Source organism: Puma concolor, chromosome D4 (genome assembly GCF_028749965.1).
Source record: "Puma concolor isolate L17-30 chromosome D4, mPumCon1.1.hap2, whole genome shotgun sequence".
Classification (NCBI taxonomy): Eukaryota; Metazoa; Chordata; class Mammalia; order Carnivora; family Felidae; genus Puma; species Puma concolor.
In genome coordinates, this window is record NC_141679.1 from 50,584,309 (window position 1) to 50,603,266 (window position 18,958).

An 18,958-nucleotide genomic window follows, 5' to 3' on the forward strand; every position below is an offset into this window, starting at 1 on the left:
TTACTCTATGTTATGTCAAATAGTACCCACAATCCCAGCTAATTTATTACATTTTTATTACAAATCAGGATATGGAGTTAAAACTATATAAATCAACCAATCCATCTATTTGTTTTAGATTTATTCTAAATCCCACAATCTCCTCTGTGACTAAGTATCCATCAGCTCACCAGGCTCTGAGTACCCTTTCCACATCAGAATCTTTACTTGTTTTCCTAAGGCATGTTTCATCATCCACATTTTGGAGAGAAAGTAGATATAGCAGAGTTTCTTTAATTCCCTCCAATTTCTCTTACTCAACAGGCAATGAATATTCATACCATATGATCCAGCAATCCCACTTCTGGTATATATCCAAAGGAAATGAAAACAGAATATTGTAATATCTCACTCCCGTGTTCATGGCAGCACTATTCACAATAGCCACGATATAGAAACAACCTAAGTGTCCAACAGCAGGTGAATGGGTAAAGTACATGTGGTATATACACACAATGGAATATTATTCAGCCTTGAGAAAGAAGGACAGCCTGCCATTTTTGACAACATGAGTGAACTTTAAGAACATTATGCTAAGTGAGATAACACAAAGACAAATACTGCATGGTATCATTGATACGTAGAATCAAACTCGTATGTAGAGCCAAACTCAAAGACATAGAGAGTAGAAAAGTGGTTGCCAGGGCCTGCCGGGATGGGGAAATAGGAAGAGGTTGGCAAAAGGGTACAAACTTTCAGCTATAAGATGAATAACATCTCTGAAGATCTAATGGATAACATGATGACAAAAGTTCATTAACATTGTATTGTCTAATTGAAATTTGCTAAGAGAGTAAACCTTAAGTGTTCTCACACACAAACAAAACAAGATAAATATGTGAGGAAGTGGATGTGTTAATTAACTAGATGAGAGGAACCCTCTCATGATGTGTATGTATCTCAAATCATCACGATGTATACTTTAAATATCTAACAATTTTATTTGTCAGCTATACCTCAGTAAAGCTGAAAAAAATACCTACGCTGTGCAAACCACCACATTAGGAATTGTAAATGATAATAAGATGTAAAAGGGACAGAACATTGCCCTCAAGGGGCTTGAAATCTACCAGAAAATCTAACTAGACAATCTGATTTTTAGCTGACTTTAATTCTCCCACAAAGAGAGGAAATTAGCCACATTATTTTAAAAAGAGATTCTTCATTTTACAAAAAGATTGCTGAACATTTCCTAAATGACAATAGGACATTCAAAAAATGAGTCGAGGTGCATAAAGCTTTGGGGACACGTATTTGTTACTCTCACAATATTGAAAACAGTTTGGTAGGTTTTTTTTTCTGTTTTCCAACAGTAGGAATTAATTTCTTTTATTACATAAATTCTTGAATGCTATTTGTATTTAGGCAGAAAGTGGCCTTGAAAACAGGCAATGTATTTGCTATGAACTTTTTAAAATGATACCAAGAATAATCTCCACTTTTCTTTCTCCCACAGACTCTTTCTTTTAATATGCTTATTAAATATTTGCTAACATGTGCATTTGTTTTATAGACTATCAATTTAATATGACCATTTTCATATAAGCTGTAAAAACTCCAACCCTATTATCAGAATCAATATGATATCAAGAAACAAAAACGAGATCTAATTACACGTTAGTGTAGTCATATATCCCCTTAATAACATTCATAAGTTACCAGTTACATAATTAAATGCCAGAGGTGTTATCAAAGATACATTTTAAGGTCTAATTAACTGATAATAATTATGGTTCAATGCTAAGTCTACATGGTAATTAGTGAGACATTAGCAGAGAAAGTCTGCTAATCTGAAAATTATGAAGCTATTCCTCACCTGTTGCATCATGGATGGAGTTCTGCCTCCACAGAAATGGCTTCCGATTCGCAAGTTGGACTCAGAAAGAGAAGATGTGGTTTTATGTGCTGCTGCAATAAAATAATATTTACTGTTCCTGGACTCCTTTTTACTTGTAATTGTGATACACATATAAAATTCACCATGTTAACCATTTTTGAGTGTATAGTTCAGTAGTGTTAAGTATATTCACATTGTTGTGCAGCAATCTCCAGAATTTTTTCACCTCGCAAAACTGAAAGTCTGCATTCATTAAACAACAACTCCTTGTTCTTCCTGCCCCCAGCCTCTGTCAAATCATTCAGCTTTCTGTTTCTGTAGTTTTGACTAGTCTAATTACCTCATGTGAGTAGAATTGCATAGTATTTGCCTTTTGTTACTGGTTTATTTCACTTAGCATGATATCCTCAAGGTTCATCCATGTTGTAGCAAGTGTCAGAATTCCCCTCCTTTTTATGACTGAAACATATTCCATTGTAGACATATCCCCCATTTTGCTTATCTATGTATCTGTCTATGGACACTTGAATTGCTCCCACCTTTTGGATATGTGAACACTGCTCTGTGAACATGAACTCCTCTGTTGATTTGCTATACACAGACACATTTTCAGTGTCAAAAACTTGACCCTTCCTTCAACTTCCAATTGCTTCAATTGCATAGGCAATGCATACCCTCGTGATTATGAACCAGCCTTCTTCTTAGGACGGATGTGCTTTCTCCTAGAAAGAAGTTGAGAAAGATCTAATAAGTACTGTGTCCAATATGTGTCAGGCTCTGTGAAGTGTGCTTTTACTTCTATTTCTAATAAACCTTCAAGTAGATATTAATCTCTCCATTTTACAGATAGAAACTGAGGCTGAGGGTTTAACAATTTGCCCACGATCTCAAAGTATCAGAGAGGAAAAGCTTTTCCTCCGTCTTCTAAAGTGAATGTATGAGGGCCTACAAATTAAACAAAAGATAGATTAGCAGGAGAACAGGCACATCATTTTTATCAATATGTACATGCACAGGAGTTCACAGAAGTGAGACTCTGGGTTTTATATACCATGTTAACAAAAGAAAGGGGCTTCAAGAGACAATAAATTGTGGGGAAGTGATTAGGAAATGTATGGAGGAACTAATGGAAGATCAGGGTTATTTTAGTAAGGTCTGTTTACACAGACTTGTCTCAGTGTCGACCCTCCATCTCTGGTAATAAGAGTGCTCTCCTCTTCCGTGTAGAAGGGGAACACTGTCACAAAGGGAAATTTACACCCTGCTTTTAGACAATTTAAGGAGCCGGCAGAGGGGCATCTGGGTGGCTCAGTCAGTTGAGCATCCGACTTCAGCTCAGGTCAGGGTCTCGTAGTTCGTGAGTTCAAACCCCTCGTCGGGCCCCTCGTCGGGCTCTGTGCTGACAGCTCAGATCCTGGAGCCTGCTTCGGATTCTGTGTCTCCCTTTCCTTCTGCCCCTTCCCTGCTCACACTCTGTCTCTCTCTCAAAAATAAATAAAAATTAAAAAAAAAAAAATTAGAGGACAGAGAACTCCTCCTGCATCTGTCGATTCTCCATCAACTTCAACTTAAAATAATCTTGACACAAAAGGGATACATTTGGGGGTGGCATGTTCTGATCCTTTTCAGTAGTAAACAGTGAAATGAGATTAAAATCCAAGTCTTTTGAATCCCACGTACCTCTCCCACTACGTAGATAATGAATAGGAACTGGATATAAATTATAGCGTTTGGGGGAAATCTTCTGCATGTCACATGCGTCTTCCTCTCACCCAGTCACCCCTGTTACAGGCCTAGCCCCTTCCTACGCACAATTGGATGCTGAGGTATAAAATGAGATCATTCTTATGAGAAACTCACAGCCTCGCTGGGAAAAAAACAAAAAAATTTCAAGGGAGTGAATCTATACAGACACATTAGAGAGTCAGTGAAGATATATGACTTGTGATTCCAGTTCTGTCCAGCATGGGTCCTCTGCTAGACATTTCACCTCTTAGCCTCTATGGAAAATGAGGGCATTGGGTTGGATTTCCTTTAAACCCTAAATGTCTGATATGTCATTACATACATACAGATAGGTGTACATTACCATGTGACTGAAGGCGAGTTGCATATGCCCTTGATGTTTTAGTGAGAAAGGGATTGGAATGTATGGATGAAACCCACCTAAGTGGAAAAACTACTCCAAGAGCAGCCTGCATAGCCTTCTATGGTACAGAAAAAAGGGAGCCTTCAAGTCCTCCAGAGAAGCCTGGGTACGGGGACAGTGGGGGACAACTGAAGACCTCTCAGGGAAGGTAACACAGACACCATGAGTGTCCTCCAACGGGCTGGCTCTCCTTCTCCAGCCCTCCGCCCCAGCTTTTCGAGAATTCACAACACATGCACCCACACCTGACCCCCCCACTCCAGTCACCGCACGATTCCCTCTGTTTTCAGGACTTTTGTCTTGTGTCCTAAAGTCCCAACTGGAACTTTACCAGCACCAGTTGACTGTCATTTTACAGAGGGCTTAGAAATTCTTTCTCAGCGAGCAGTTAGGTCTTTTCATGAAGGTCTTTTTCCTAAACAGAATATTCTGAAGCTATTTTTGTTCTGCTTTCCTTTAAAAAAAATCATCCATATATCTATAACACAGAAAAATACAAAAGCAGATTAAAAAAAGAAATGAAAAATAAAAATCATACATAATCCTACCACCCACCCAGAGAAACGCTAACAGTGTGTGTACATGCATGCTGCAAACACACACACACACACACACACACACACACACATTGTCTAGGGTAACACTCTGCTATGATTTTGTAATCTGCTTTTTCCACTTCACTATGATCTATCTTGGGGGATGACTCCTCTAGACGTTTGTGATTGGGGACAGTGTTGAAGCCAGATTCCTACACCTTCCCCATGCAGACAAGCAAAGCATGTCTAGGTTTTCTATAGGGCCTGATCCCTAGAGGGTAAGCCAAGGTCTGTTGATATAAGGGGCCAGAAGCCTGAGACGGGAGGCAATGCAAGAAAAAAGCAGCTTCCCACAGCTCTTCTCCTTCCACCTCACTCGCTTCCCCACCCCTCAAGGCCATCCCTCCAAATACAGTGCCCTGAAACTCCAGCCCTTTGGAGCACTTCCCACCCTGCCAAGAATCAGGCACCATGCCATCTCAGCAGATGGACTGGAGAATAGGCAGTCAGTGTTGATTTCCGTGGACAAATAGGAGTAGCAAGTGTGGATGTTGAAAACAGGACTCCTAGGTAGGAATTTATCCTTCAACACTCAAATCAAGACAGACACAGTCAGAATTCTAGCTGAGGGACAAATTCACTCTGACCCAAGAGGAACAGCTGTCAAGTCTTGGGGAAAAACACTTCTGTGGAGAGGGGATGGAGAGAGTGAAGCCAAGGGGCTCTCTGGTGGGTTTCCCTCACATTCTGCAGAATCCCTCTTCCAGCCAAAACAAGCCCAGGGGGGGCCCAGCCGGCGCCGGGTTAAGCACGCCATTAGAATGCAGAGCCACACTCCACAGGCTCTCCAAATACATCAAGAGTCCATAACATTTGGGCTGCAGCCCCGACTCATTATTTGCTATGAAAGTTTATGCAGCCACAAAAATAAATGAGAGAAGTGCGTTAAGAAAGGTTTGAAACCTACTTAACTCATGCCTGACAACAGCAAAAGACCACAATGTAGCTGTCAGATCAGTAGTTCGTCCCATCCTGCTTTAAGCCATAGCTCATCCTTCTGGGAAAGTTCCACACAAGTAGCAGCTTCTCACACATCCTGGAGCCTGCCTGGGGGGAGCCCCCCCGGACAGAGGTAAGCTGGCCACGCCCGCAGCCGCACACTCCTGTCCAGGCGCTCCTGGGATCCTCTGCTACAGCTGCCACTTCAGAAAAGTCTCCAGCAGATTTCTTCTATTGGCTCTGATGGGTCATTTTAAGTAAGGTCTGAATAGCCTCATTCAGCCATAGATTAGGTCTTCCTACAAGATCTCGTCTTTCACTAAATCATGGCTCAGCAAACGATGGCCCGAAGGCCAAATTCAGCCCCCCCCCCACTTTTAAATAAAGTTTTATTGGAATACAGCCACACTCTCATTTACATATTGTCTATGGCCCCTTTCATCCAATCTGGCAGAGTCAAGAGGCATCAGGCAACCGAGTCTGTATGGCCAATAAAATTGGACACATTCACCAATCTGGCTCTTTCCAGAAAACGTTTGCCAACTCCTCCACTAAACCATATCTTTGTATCAACGTTTCTCTGTTATTGTTTTCTAAGAATTACTTGTATATTACAGACAAGACCTGAAAGCAGTGGTTATTTGGGGGATGGAAAAATTATGGATAGTTTCATTTTCTTCTTTTTATATATGTGTATCTCCTGCAAATCCTAGGGGGTGGTTGTAATTTAGGGGAGAAAACTTTTTTAAAGAAATAGGTGAATGAATGCTTTTGCTATGGAGAAAACAGTCTAGGGGGCTGGTTGCAGTTGTCTGGGTGATAGTAAAACCAGACCCAACTTTCTATTTTCTTCCATGGATGGAGGCTGAATTTCTTATGATACCAAAAATAGGCTGTGTATCAATCCGGGTCATCAAGAAGCAGTAGCCAAGACGTGGGTCACGCTAGTGAGAGAAAATGAAAAGGAGGGGGGTGAGAGGCTGGTTCTACAGGTCTGACCCTAAGTGGAGGAGAAAAACAGAGGAATGCCTTGCAGTTCCGAAAAAAGATCGGCGAGGCAGGTGGGGGAGCTCTTGAGTCAGGTGCTCAGGAGCAGAGCCTGGCATCTCCCAGCGACAGGTGTGCTTTGTGTCCCAGCCACACGCAGCCACTAACTGGCAGCAGTCCAGGGGACGCATGGCCTCACGAAAATGCAGGGATGGGTTTCCAAGGCCAGCAGATGGGGCCTTGAGCCATTACACACCTTACAGTTGGAGGTCCGACAGATGTGTCCTCATATGGTCACCCCAAAGAAAATCATAAAGAATACACACATGAAAGTGGTGATCCTATGAGGTAAGTCATTTTAAACATGCCAATTCAGGGGCTCAGTTGGTTAAGCATCTGACTTCAGCTAAGGTCATGATCTCACAGTTTGTGAATTCGAGCCCCACGTCAGGCTCTGTGCTGACTTCTCCGAGTCTGGAGCCTGTCATGGATTCTCTCTCTCTCTCTCTCTCTCTCTCTCTCTCTGTGCCCCTCACTGACTTGTGCTCTGTCTCTCTCTCTCTCTCTCAAAAAATGAATAAACATTTTTAAAAATGCCAATTCAGCATATAAATGAGGTTCCAAAGAGACACTGAGCTCACTAATTCAACCTCTTTATTTTATAGATATGAAAAGGTATTTCAAATAGTCTACCCTATAGAAAATGGCCCAGTGTCCTATTTCTCAGCAGACTACTTCTTATATTCTAAGTATCACTGATTATAGAGCTTGAGGTATTCTGACATTGGTTAAATCCATGAGCAGAGAGAAAGAGGTTCCAAGTTAAAAAAAAAAAAAAGAGAGAGAGGAGAGAAAGAAAAGAAAAGAAAAGAAATGAAAAAAGCTCTCAAATGTTGGGATCACTCTTCAGGTACAGGCCCAGATTCATCCATGATAAGATTTTCAGGCAGAAGTCAGATGAAAACCCCATCCTTTATTTCTTAGAGGCATGTACAATATCTGAGGAAGGCTAGATTTAGAGCTATCTAATCTAAATCTTTCAATTTGCCAGATAAAGTCACTGAAGCCAAGGAAGCAATGAAATAGCATTTATTGAGAAACTACTATGTATATTAGTACTGCTAGCAGTATCATGAGTCCACCAGTGTTTTAAAAAGTTAATTCTAGGGGCGCCTGGGTGGCGCAGTCGGTTAAGCGTCCGACTTCAGCCAGGTCACGATCTCGCGGTCCGTGAGTTCGAGCCCCGCGTCAGGCTCTGGGCTGATGTCTCGGAGCCTGGAGCCTGTTTCCGATTCTGTGTCTCCCTCTCTCTCTGCCCCTCCCCCGTTCATGCTCTGTCTCTCTCTGTCTCAAAAATAAAAATAAAAAACGTTGAAAAAAAAAAAATTAAAAAAAAAAAGTTAATTCTAACAGGGGCACCTGAGTGGCTCAGTCAGTTAAGCGTCCCAGTTCAGCTCAGGTCATGATCTCACGGTTCATGAGTTTGAGCCCCGTGTCGGGCTCTGAGCTGACAGTTCAGAGCCTGGAGCCTGCCTCAGATTCTGTGTCTCCCTCTGTCTGCCCCTCCGCTGCTTGCACTCTGTCTCTTGCATTGTCTCAAAAATAAATAAACATCAAAAAAAAAACATTTTTTTTTAAAAGTTAGTTCTAACAGGAGAATGAAAGCTGGTTTGGAAGCAGAGAGATCAGTTAAGTCGTTTCTATAATCATCCAGGCAGGAATTGGGAATGAGGGAAGACATGTTTTCTCACCAAACAAGAAAGTTCAGAACTGAGGAATTAGGGAATCTAGCAAAGGAAGAAACAAGGAGTCAGAGGCAGGTGAGGCTTTTAACCAAAAGGGTCAGTAAGAACAGGGTAGGTGAGGACAGAAGATGGAGAGACAACTGTAGCTAATGAGCAAAACTGGACTCGTATGGTTTGTGAGGCTGTTGGAACATTGGTGTGGAGCCACGTGGTGAGTGGGTGAAAACTCCATTCCGGATCTCATTAGCAAGAGACAGGGCTAGAGATACAGACTTAGAAGTTACCACTAAAGGTCCGATCATGGCACCTGGGTAAGAAAATAAGCCTGGGGAATGACAATGTTTCCAGGGGAATGACAATGTTTCCAGGGCAGATGAGCCATGGGAGCCGGCAGAGCACAGGGGGACAAAGAGCCAGGGAAGAACCAGGAAAGCCTGGTGCTGAGGAAGCCGAGACAAAGAGAGCTTCCAGATTTTGCCACAACTGGGCTGTAGCGCTAACGCTGCAGGGAGCTCAAGTCTGAGGATTAATGTGGGGAGATCCTGGAGGCTGCCCCAAAACCAGGCCAGAAGAGCAAAAGTCATACTGCAGAGCTGGAAGAGAGTAGACTGTGAGGAAGCAGAGTCTAGCAGTAAAGGGAGAGAGCCGTAGGACTATGGAATAACCATCGGAGATAGGGAAGTCAGAATTGGCCAACCTTGAGTTTTTCTCAGCAGATTTTGCTGTTGTCAGGTGCTCAGATTCTTGGGTCTCAGCCCCTTATTTCTGCATTCACTCTCATTCCTGATGCTTAAGTTTGCCTAATCTGGTCTCTAGGTAACTGCACCCCATAGAATTCAACTGCATTAAGGATTAAATAGGATTTTGTGAGCAAGCCTCAGCACAACTATTTGTAATAACCTGCTGCAGAGGAAGCTAAACTATTCAGGACGTGGTCTGGCTCTGGCTCTGCCTCTGTTCACAAAGACTTAATTTATGTCTTTTCTGAGCCTATGCCTTAGAGAAAGGAAAGGATTGCAGTTGAAAGGCTTGTATATGAGAAAAAATTTAAATTTTTTAGTACATTGGCCTATAAGTACAGTCATATCTTGGAACTCTGTGTGTGTGTGTGTGTGTGTGTGTGTGTGTGTGTGTGTATGTGTCTCTCTTTCTCTGTCTCTGTCTCTGTCTCTTTCACACCCAAGCACACACACAGTAGACGTTATAAAAAGTTATAGGAGCTTTTCTGGCTCTTGGATCATCATTATAAGTAGTAATAACATGGGTTTCAAAACATTTTTGTGTTGGCTGTGTAACAAATCTTAACTGTAAAGATGTTAAGCAGTAACCATTATATTTCAAATAAAACTTACACCTGTCTCTGTCTAAAATGTTACAGTTTATTGTTGTTGTTGTTATAAGAAAAGAAAAAGGCAACCCTATAGGTATAACCCTTCACAGAAGAAAAATATCATGCTGGCAACTCATTATTTCAGGTTGTTATTATGTTAGATGGTAGCTGCTAGGTATGAGGCACATACCTATAATGATCGCATTAAGACAGAACCTCATTAATAATAGATGAGATCTGATTATATCTATTCTTGATGTTAGTTTAATAACCTGTGGCATTTTTGCAACAACAAATAATAATTTGAACTTTTTTGCCTTTTAAAAACAAAATCATTCTTGGCACATCTGGGTACCAAGCTGAAGAAAACAGGCTGCTTTGGAATCAAGGAGTAATCCCTGACCTGGGTCTTTCTGATGCCTTTCAACAGGAAGAACTGACATTTCAAAGAAACAATAACAATAATAATAACAACAATAATAATTTTAGACTGAATTTCTGGCCCTTTGGAGATTTGGGGACAAGGGATTTGATACTTCTTTATTGTTGTGTGTCATAATTTTGTTTTTCTAATGGAATATATCAGCTTCTGTGTTCATACCAGGTCCAAATGCCCTGTATTTCCTGCCAGGGCACTTGGTCCAGTACAGTTAAACGCTGTAAGAATTGAATTGATATTCTAGATAAAGTACTTGGTTTGTTATTTCACATTATCAGAAACTTTGTTGCTTTTTTTTTTTTCTTGCTCAGTTTTCATTTAATCCTTCACCTCTTACATCAACCCTGTGTGTTAGGTGGAATGACAGCCTCCCACAAGATCTCCATGTATTTACCTTAGATGACAAAAAGGATCCTTTGCACAAAGGATCTTGAGATGGGAAGATAATGCTGGATTATCCGGGGGATGTCTCCTTGTATAGGGAGAAGCAGACGGACTGCAGTCATGTGCTTTGAAGATGGAGAAGAAGCCACAAGGCCAGGAATACAGGCAGCTACAAAAAGCTGAAAAAAGCAAAGAAATAGATTCTCTCTTCACACCCTCTGAAGAGCCAGCCCTTCCTACATTCCCACTTAGCCCATTAAGACTCATTTCAAGACTTCTGATCTCCAGAACTGGAAAAGAATGCATTTGGGTAGTTTTAAGCCACTAAGCTTGTAACTTGTTTCAGCAGCAATTGGAAACCAATACACCCCATATCTGTTTTCCTTTCAAAAGAGAAAGAGAGAAGGGCAGATTGTATGGAACAAAGAAAAAAGAGAAAGGAAAATCAATAAATATTGTTATAATCCATGTTTGCTCAAACAAGAAAATATGTGCTTTTGTAAACTATGATTTTCCTATTGCAAGACAATGCTTGCCTACATAGAAAGTCGAAAAATGCTGAACAAAGAGGAAAAATCAACAGTCATTGTTGACATGGTGTTGTTCTTCCTTCCAGTCTCTTTTCTGTGTATATGTCTATATACTTGAGCTTCTATTATCAGAATGTGGGATATAACCATGAGAAACAGATATTTGTTGCTCCTCTTGTAAACGAGGAATTTGAGGACCCAAGAGGTTAAAATCATTTTGCCCAGTCATACTGCTTGTGAAAGACAGAGTCTGGATTCCAATCCAGGTCTCGGTTAACAACACACCTCTTCCACCACAGCACACTGTTAAGTTATGAGATGAGAGTAAAACTATGGGGGTGGGGGGGAAGATCCATCAACTTTGATGGAGGCTTTAAGAATCCAGTCCTGCTCAAGGCAATCCACAAGAGAAGCAGAAGCCTTGGAATGTGGTGCGGATGAAACTCCCCATCAAAGCCAGGCTTCCTTTTTCCCACTCTGACTCTCCTAACGGGCCAGTGGGGCTGGGAAAACATTAGTTAGATGTAACTGATACTGAGATGAGATGCGTAAATTAAAATCCCCTTTCATACCAGCAACCAAACTGCCCCCATCCTTAGAGCTGAAGGGAAATGAAATCTCTTTTCTTTCCTTCTTTCTTTTGCTTTCTCTTTCTTTTTTCCCTCTTTCTTTCTTTCTTTCTTTCTTTCTTTCACCTTAAAATCCTCCAGATAAAGCCTTTCACATTCATGAATTCTGTTTGTTGTGTTAACAATACTACACTACTCTATTCTGTTCCACTTAAATGTATTTGCTTTGCCTTTTCAAAAAGAATGTAGAAAGGAAGAAGGAGCAGGGGGCAGGGAGGGGAGGAGAGAGAGAGGAAGGGAGAGAGGGAGGGAGAAAAAGAGAAAGTTTGTTGAGTTCTGTGCAGTGAGAAAAATTGGTTAACACGCACTCACAGTTTTTGCATATTGGTTTCATCCATAGGCTCCCTCTTTATTATTATTCATTAAACATTTCTATTTGTGTCAAGCAATTGGGAATTGTGTGCATTTAACAGTTTCATGCCTCGTGCAGTCAGTGATGTAGAGAAAGTAATGTAAATGAAAATAAGTTGGGTATTATGCCCAGTAGGAAACCACCCGGCCTGTAGCCCACCTCTAATGCACTGCCTAAGCCACAGTGCAGAACTTCTAATGCAGTATCATTTCCTCTTCACGAGGTGCAAAATACAGCCTCCACTAATGGCCAATTTGAAGCCTGTTTCATAAACGGAGAGAGTATCCGCATCTTGTGAGCTGCTTGGGAAGCTGGTGTCCTCTATGGGTTCTGGCCACGACATTCATCCTGAAGGCAATTTGGAGAGAGACACAAGAGCCAATAAAGCTAAATCATTCAAGAGACATCAGAGAGCTCTCCTCTGTGCCTGGGTGGTGGGGCTGGGCTGTGGCCAAAGCCGTTCTATCTATCAGAGTGCACTCGTTCCTCCTTCAAGGTCATTTCCCCAGTAAAGCAGGGAAAAGGAGATGGGGTTGGAAGTGAGATAAGATCCCTGACCCTTTTCACACAGAGTCTATAGCCACTGTGCTCCTCACAATTCTCTTTATTCTGTGTGTCTATTCCTCACAGTCCCGGGGCATGGCGGTTCCAGAGCAACCTAACTACATGGTTACAGTACATGAGGGGATTTGTTCATTCTCGTGTTGGGACCTGAGCCTGGTGATGAAGGTGGCAATGATGATAGGATGGTAATGGTGGAAGCTGGCTCTGATTAAATGCTTTCCATACAGCAAGCACTGCTGTACAAGCCATATATTTTCTCTCCCATTTACTTCTCAGATCAGCCCTATGAGGAGACATGATTACTACCCCTATTCTCTTCATGAGGAAACTGAGGCACAGAGAGGTGAGAAAACGAAGCTGAGACAGCAGTAGCTATTAGATGGAGGAACTAGGATTTGAACCCTGGCTGTCTGCCTCCAGAGCCTCCAGCCATATCCCTTCTGCCTCTTTTACATTTATTTTTGCTAATTCTCACAGCAGTCCCCAAGACAGGTAACATCATCTAGATTATCCACGATGAAGAAATTTGGCCTTGACCAAGCTCACTCAGTTTGTCACATTTGTTTATAATTCCACAGGGCACTGGCTTTGCAGACAGTTTTCTTCTGCTGAAGTCTTCCTACATGTTAAAATACAGTAAGCCTGGGGCCAAATAAATCTTTTCAGACCGGAGAAGACAGGGAGCCCTGCCACTCTCTACAAACCCACTTGTGATAGGGGGACATCTTTGTACCTATCACAGCACCTATCATAATTTCTGGTTTGTCTTAAGTTTACTTATTTATTTAGAGGGAGAGAGAGAGTGAGAGCACATGCTTGTGCACGAGAGGGGGAGGGGCAGAGAGAAAGAGGGAGAGAGAGAATCCCAAGCAGGTTCCTCACTGTCAGCATAGAGCCTGATGAGAAGCTCGAACCCAAGAACTGTGAGATCATGACCTGAGCCAAAACCGAGAGTCAGAGGCTCAACCAACTGAGCCACGTAGGTGCCCCTAATTTCCAACTATTTTGTCACAATTTGGTACTCATCCATTGGCGATGGCGTAATCAGCTTGTAACTTCTATGAGGACAGAAACTTCGTCTATCTCACCCACCTTTGTGTGTCTAGCACCCACCCAGCAGAGCTCCAGGCACACAGTGAGCATTCAGTAGTTACTGAAATGTAAAAGCGAGGTAATATTTTTTTCCCTCAATCCCATTACGGAGCAAATCAGGACAAAGCAGAACTTCCAAAAACCAGAGAGCAGAGGGAAATGTTAAATGAGGTTTTCGACTGATTGAGGCTTTGGTCGATTTCTGTCAGTATAAATCGCTTTGCAGCGCCCTGTGCCCAAGCTGCTGTTGCTGACGCCATGGGGAGAACATGAGGCTGGGAGGCCACGGCTGTGGCTCAGGGCTCAGCCCAGTGGAGCCAGGAGGACAAGATGAGCCCAGTGAGTGACTTTGAAGGAGGGCAACTATTACAGTGATGCGTGGAGGAGTTGTTTTCTTCTTTTTGTTTCTTTCTTCTGGTTTTCTTGGAGGTTTTGTTGTTTGTTTTTGTTTTGTTTTTTAAGAGACAGAGCACGAGAGGGGATGGGGGCAGTAGAGACAGAGAGAAAAAAACTCTTAGGCAGCCTCCATACTCGGTGCAGATGTCACTCAAAGAGATTCAGGGCTAGATCTCAAGAACCACGAGATCATGGCCTGAGCCGAAATCAAGAGTCTGTCGCTTAACAGAATGAGACATCCAGGCGCCCCTATTTTCTTCTTTTATTTTGAAAAGACTCCCCACACCATACCTGGTGAATTCCCAAGGGAAACTGAAGTAGCATGTACTGAAACATTTCAGTGTTTCAAGAGTTTCTATCAGCAAGTTCTGCTAGAAAAGTAAAGCAACCACTAGAGTAAAAGTCAATAAATTAGGCTAGAACAAATAAAATAGTCACAAATAAAGGTAAAAGAAATTCAGGAAAAAAAAATAGCAAGTTTGACAGGCAATATTAAAAGATTATCCCCATTAGTAGGAAAAAGTCTCAGACCCTGCTGACAATTCTGCAATGGGATGAAAAGACAATTCTCCAAAGAAGGACTATAAATGGCAAATAAATATAAAGCTGTTCAATTTCACTGCAAAGCCAAAGAGCTGTGACTTAAAACCACAAGGCAATGTCATTTTTTAAAAGTCAGGTTTATTGACGTATAATTTATGTACAGTAAAATTCACCCTTTTCAAGTGTATAGTTCAGTGAGTCTTGACAAATACATATAGTCATGAAAGCACCAGCAAAATCGAGATACGGAACATTTCCATTACCCCCAAGAAATTCCCTCCGATCTCTCTCCTGTCACTCCTTCTCACACCCAAACCCTGACCCAACATTATTCCCCCAATAGCTTTTCCTTCTCCAGGATATCACATAAATAGAACCATACAGTAAGCAGACTATTGAATCGGGCTCAACGTCTTTTTCAGTCTACCACATTAGTAAAGATGTAAAAGGTAGTAATAATGTTGCTGAGTGCTCCGACCCAGCTAGTGTGTGTATTAACTACTGTGACCTCTCTTGGGTTCACACTGGCAATATGTACCAAGATCCTAAAAATATCAATACACTTTGATCACTAGTTCCATTTCTTTCTTACTTGCGTAAAGCTGCTTCCAGTGTTAAGACACCCCCAGACAAATGTCCAGATTCGTTTTACAACTTGATTCTATAGAAGAGACAATTCCATCCCATGCATCAGGAATTGCTCTTTTGCTGGCCTTTCTCCACATAGAGTAGGGCCTTCACAGAAACTCACCAGAAAGCACAATAGCTTCTAGGTCAATGGAAACGTTACCGAAAACTTTGGAGGCAGAAAAACAAAGATTTTTGCCAACAAAGAGGAGTTTGCTCATTATCTTCCCTTTTTTATTTTTATCTTGTCCTTTGCACCATCCACCAGGAGCTCTTAAAGTGCACACACAGCATATAAATTCTAGCCTTCCCAGGGATCTTCTGAAAGAGGAAAATAAGGGAAGAAAATTTTCTTTTAGATAAAACTGCCCTTGTTTTGCTTCAGAAACATCAGTCATTAGCCGAGCGGTGTCACTTGGCTGTATCGCTGTCCTGAGCAGCAGAAAGTGACCACACAAGTTCAGTGAAGACAGATACCAGACATCCCCTCTTATTATCAACCATCCGAAAGAGATGAAGAGAAACTCATGTCAAGAAAAGGGGAGGCACAATGCACACCTTTATTCAGGTAGGAATTAAGTCCATGTGATTCTTTTCGGCAGGAAATGGAACAGCTCTCTCCTTTTCTTTTCTTTATTTTAATTTTTTTTTAACATTTATTTTTGAGACAGACAGAGACAGAGTGCGAACTGGGGAGGAGTAGAGAGGGGGGAGACACAGAGTCCAAAGCAGGCTCCAGGCTCTGAGCTGTCAGCACAGGGCCTGACGTAGGACTCGAACTCACGAACCATGAGATCATGACGTGAGCCAAAGACAGCTGCTTAACCAACTGAGCCACCCAGGCACCTTCTCCTTTTCAATATGCATGTTCAACATACATAACCTTCAGGATTTCTGAACTTTCCTTCAAAAATCCCAGTTATTCCAGCAAGTATGTCCAAACACACAGCTTCTGCTACCACTTTGGCCCCACTTTTAGGGAAACACTGCTGTCTAATTTAGAACCTAGCTCCCTCTCATCTTCACATTTTTCTCACAAGCACAGTTCACAGGAGGTTTACTTATAAACAAGTATGGAAAATCAAATAGACTGACATAGTCAATGACATCCCTCCAAGTGGCCGAGCTCAGCAAAGCTCTGACCCGTCATCTATAGTCATCTCTTCCTCCTAATGGGAGCACAGGAGGTAGAAAATATAATACACACTGGGAAACACGGATGTGAAGTATCTGTTCTTAAAGATGTGAAGCCTGTAAACAAGGACCACCCATGTTGGATTGCTTTGATGCTTTGCTGTTTTAACCATGGGGCTGATTTTGAGAGTTTGCTCACTCCTATGATTGTACAAAAGGTAACTTGGGTTACTCTGAAGAAGTTGTTCTAAATAACCAACTAGACAATGTGTCACATTAATGCGATGGGATTATTCAATCCTAGAAACAGTTGCCCATGTACAATAGGAAGCCTATGAGGTGAAAAACATCGCATCCATTCGTGAATCTCTTTTCCCTAAGGCCCCACTGGACCTTCTGGATGAATATGTCCCAATTCACTTCAACTCAGCCAACCTACCTTGGCCCGGAGCAGAACCCATAAATCCACCTATAATTTATTAAAGACTTTCATGGCAATCCATTCAACCAGTTCACACAGAATGCTCTGTTAAAAAATGGTCCCGTCACTAGAAATGAGAAAATACAAGTCAGGGCCACAATAGGTTTAGAGTGACCACATTTAAATGTTTATGGACTGGAATTCCAAGTATGTCTTGTCTTGATGCTGACAGGACAAGCCTCTCTGCATTTAGCTACAACTGATGGAGCGTATGTCCATGAACATTTCCCAAAGGCAGGCTGAACAGAATTTCATCCACAACTCTCCCTTCATTCAAAGAGCCCTTAACTTCTAGAGTAAAATTAAAAGCAAAAAACACTCAGATTTTCTGTATAATTACAGTACCACCTTTTTTTTTTTAATCTTGAGTCCCTTTAGAAAGAAATGTTTCATGAGTACACCATTTGGAAACAACCCTCCTGTTCTATGTGTAGTATATTTTTACCCAGGGCCAGCAAAAGAGGAACTGATACACAGATCTCTTTAAGGGGAGTAGGATGGAGGGAAACACTGAGAACACACAATTTTACCACACAAAGAAATTCTCATCCAGTACCTCTGGATAACTGGGAAGAGTGTCTAACAAGTTTGAGGGGAAAAAGTTTGAGCCTTCACTGAACTTGGTATCTTCTAACCTTCTCAGGGCTGCCAAAGACAGAACGAGGAAGGGCCCTCAGATGCAGAGTCAACGCACTATATACTAGGCGTTGTGCTGGATGTTATCACTTCCATCGTGGCCACGTGCAAAGGGCTCACAGCTTTGTAGAAAGCAGACTTGGCTACCCTTTGGTAACTAGAGAATGCAATAGGACCTAAGGTAAGAGACTCTCAGGATTGGGGAACCAAGTGTGAGAGACCAGGTAGCCAACAGCACAGCTGGCATTGGTCACTAATTTAGAGCAATCACAGATATTCAGAAGAATTTCCAGTGGCTACAGAAGTTCAAAGGGATGAAATGGAAACTCAAATTCAAGGAGAGCTTTCAAGGCAGACCATATATGGTCATTAAGGTCTTCTCCCAAGACACCCCCTTAATATACTATTCCTTACCTTGACAGTATTACTGTGGTCCCTTGTAGGACAAAGCCAGAAATTAAAATTTGTCAGCCTCCTGGGGAAGAATCCATATCTCACATTAAACAAGCTAAAGAAAATAATGTGTCAAATTATAATACCACTTTATTTTTTCACAATGAGAAATTAGTACCAAAGGGAATGTATAAAGTCCATCTAATCATTGTTTTCTGACCCTGTACACAGCTTTTTATGGATAATCTATTAAAGTGTACCTAAAAACAAGTAAAACCCAGCTCAAATTTGGTTAAACAAAAAGAGAATTTATTAACTCAAGAGCTCAAAAGGTCTGTGGTAGGGAGTGTTTCAGGTAAGGCCTGATCCAGCAGTTTAAGGCTGTCACCAAGGATTAAGTTTCTTTCCATATATTCACTCTATTTTCCATAATATTGAGACCCTCCTAGGATTACTTCTTCTCATGGTTACAAAGTGGCTGCTTACAGCAATAAAATGTATGCACATTTTTTTTAATTCAACTTCAGTAAAATAAGGATGGCTTCTTTCTGTCTAACTATCAAAGTTCTTAAACTTCACTTTGATTGGGCCAACTTAGGTAGGTACCTGTCCGTTAATTAATTACTATAGCCAGAGGATTGGTTTAGGCCTAGGTCAGTGTCCATAGCCAAGTCAATGGCTGTGACAAAGAGTATGGGCCTATTAAAATAACATTGTTATTTAAAATAGCATTGTTCACAGAGCTAGAACAAACAATCCTAAAATTTGTATGGAACCAGAAAAGACCCAGAACAGCCAAAGCAATCTTGAAAAAGAAAACCAAAGCTGGAGACATCACAATCCCAGACTTCAAGGCATATTACAAAGCTGTAATCATCAAGACAGTATGGTATTGGCCCAAGAACAGACACTCAGATCAATGGAACACAATAGAGAACCCAGAAATGGACCCACAAATGTATGGCCAACTAATCTTTGACAAAGCAGGAAAGAATATCCAATGGAATAAAGACAGTCTCTTCAGCAAGTGATGCTGGGTAAACTGGACAGCAACATGCATAAAAATGAAGCTGGACCACTTTCTTACACCATACACAAAAATAAACTCAAAATGGATGAAAGACCTAAATGTAAGA

General features: G+C 41.6%; 2 long non-coding RNA genes across 2 annotated transcripts in view; both read right to left on the reverse strand.

Annotated features, from left to right (window-relative positions):
- Positions 1–1,495: 1,495 nt before the first annotated feature.
- LOC147574866 (uncharacterized) lies at positions 1,496–13,250 on the reverse strand. The gene is made up of 4 exons (XR_015243323.1): positions 12,116–13,250; positions 10,456–10,624; positions 2,416–2,598; positions 1,496–1,947 (listed from the first exon to the last, which is right to left on the reverse strand). It is a non-coding gene; the product is annotated as an uncharacterized LOC147574866 (long non-coding RNA).
- A 1,419-nt stretch (positions 13,251–14,669) lies between these two features.
- Positions 14,670–18,958, reverse strand: part of LOC147574867 (uncharacterized) — a 28,807-nt gene continuing 24,518 nt past the window's right edge. The window contains exons 6-7 of the long non-coding RNA XR_015243587.1: positions 16,752–17,904; positions 14,670–15,499 (exon numbers count right to left, since the gene is read on the reverse strand). This is a non-coding gene — a long non-coding RNA (uncharacterized LOC147574867). The remainder of the gene's footprint in view (positions 15,500–16,751; positions 17,905–18,958) is intronic.